Source organism: Austrofundulus limnaeus, unplaced genomic scaffold (genome assembly GCF_001266775.1).
Source record: "Austrofundulus limnaeus strain Quisiro unplaced genomic scaffold, Austrofundulus_limnaeus-1.0 Scaffold572, whole genome shotgun sequence".
NCBI classification, from domain to species: Eukaryota; Metazoa; Chordata; class Actinopteri; order Cyprinodontiformes; family Rivulidae; genus Austrofundulus; species Austrofundulus limnaeus.
In genome coordinates, this window is record NW_013952974.1 from 98079 (window position 1) to 100418 (window position 2340).

The window sequence follows — 2340 nt, forward strand, 5'->3', positions numbered from 1 at the left end:
GTGTGTGTGTGTGTGTGTGTGTGTGTGTGTGTGTGTGTGTGTTGATTTCAGAAAGGGTCAGTTTGAGTTTTAGTCCTCAGGATTTTATTCTTTTAAAGAAAAGACATCTGTGTTTCTCAGAGTTAAGCAGAGGAAACAGAGCAGCTGTGATCAGTCAGTATCTAACCTGCAGCAGGCAGAATGAGGCCTGATCCAACAACTTAGTGGGTCAAGTGAATGATATGAGCTGAATGACAGCTGGAATTAGCTGAAGAAACTGAAACTGGGTTTCTAGAGCTAAAATAAAAAAGTCACTTGACTAGCTAAAATCCTAAAGTAGCAAAACATTAGCTAAAAATTTAAAAGACGAAAAAAGTTAAAGCAAAAGCCAAATAAATACAAAAACTAGCAAAATGCTAACTTAAACAAGGAAAACACTAGACTAGCTAAAATCCTAAAGTAGCGACAYATTAGCTAAAAATGGACAAAAACTCACAAAAACCTAAAGAGCAAAAATCAGAAGCTAACAATAAGAAAGTGAATACTAGCTATAAGCTAAAAATGTAAAAGTCTGAGAAAAACTAAATTAAACAAAAGGAAAATGTAGCTAAMAGCAACAAAAGGCTAGCTTAAGTACCTGCTAACTAAAATGAATGTATAGCAAAAGCCAGATATTTGCCAAAAGTAGCAAAACGCTAGTTAATCAATGCAGAACATGAGCTAAAGCTAAAATTTGCCAAAACAACATAAAAACTAAATAAAACAAAGAGTTATTTACAAATTAGAGTAACAAAAGGTTAGCTAAAAGCAGCAGAAAGCCAGCTAAAATATCAAAAAGACACATTTGACACATTTAGCTTAAAGTTATAAGTGGCAGAATGGTAGCTAAAAGCTAAAGGTAGCACGAGAAGATAAGAGTTGCTGAAGCAGATCTCAAAGAGAACAAAGGTTTTTAAGAGATTTCATTGCTTTTATCTGGGAAAAATATTTTTCAAATAAAGTGAAATAATTTAAAAGTATTAAAAGTTACGAAAACCAAAAGTCACAGAACCCACCTCCCAAATGAGCCGAAGGTTTTCGGCTAAATTAGCCTCCAGAAGTAGTAAAGGTTGCAAATTAGGTGAAAGTATAAAACTACAGCAGGAAAACCAGAAGAGCTGCGTTATTCAGAGAAATCAAACACTGGATTTGGGATGAAGGCTGGAGGGAAAAGAGGTGAGAAGACAATTAAAACAGTCAGCGGGCACTTTGGATTCCCTCGGCTGCATCTCATCGTCTCATCATCCCATCGGAGTGAAGACGGCTTTTCGGCTGCCGCAGGAAACACTTCCTCGTTGCCCTAACGCCCTAACTTCCTGTCCGCCGAGACATTTAGAAAGAGACGCAACGTGTGTGTGTGTGTGTGTGTGTGTGTGTGTGTGTGTGTGTGTGTGTGTGTGTGTGTGTAGTTGTTATGTTGCATGGCTAATTTTGACAGCATGGGAATGAGAGAGTAAGTAATGGTCCCAGCAGACGTCGTGTGTCCGTGCGCGTCCAGAGACTTGTATCCATTAGTGATAATGGGGAAACAGAGCTGCTATTAGCTGTTAATGGACGAACACAACCACAGCTCCGAGCCCCCCAGCCCCCGACCCACTCGACCTGCAGGACCACCAGGCCTGAGGATGGCAGGCTAAACCAGTGTTTGGGCCTCRGTGAGTCCTGGAAAGAACTGATCAAAACCATTTCAAAGAAAATCTGTTGTTTTAGTGACAAATAAAAAAAAATTTATTTTAGCCTCAATAAACCGACTAAATATTTAATATTAGCCTGTAAACCAGACTGAGTTACAGTTGCTAACATCAGTTAGCGGCGGCAGCCATCTTGAATCAGACRGACTCTAAACGTTGTGAATTTTGAACTTTTCTTCTTCTTTGTCCTGTTTAGTTTTTATTTGTGTATAAATTTACAGTTGAAGTACTTTGTGCTGTTTTAGCTGTTCGTTTATCAAAGTTGGAGATGTAATGTAACAAACATGAAGTGGCAGGAAGTAAAGAGTCRTTTTAGCTTTTAGCTTTTAGCTTTTAGCTAACCCTTTGTTGTCGTTAGTGTTGACTTGTCTTTCCATACTTTACTCTTTAGCCTTTTGCTACTTTTGGCTTCTTTAGTTTCAAGCTAACACTTTGTTACATTTAGCTTTTAGCTAACCTTTGGATACTTTRATCCATCCCTTCCTTCCTTCTCCTCCTTTCCTCTTTCCTCCACCTCCTTCTTTTCCTCCCTTCTTCCCTTCCTTTTGCCTCCTTTCTTTCTTCCCCCTCCTCCACTCCTCTCCTCCTCTCCCCCCCCTCTCCCCTCCTCCTCCTCTCCTCCTCCTCTCCC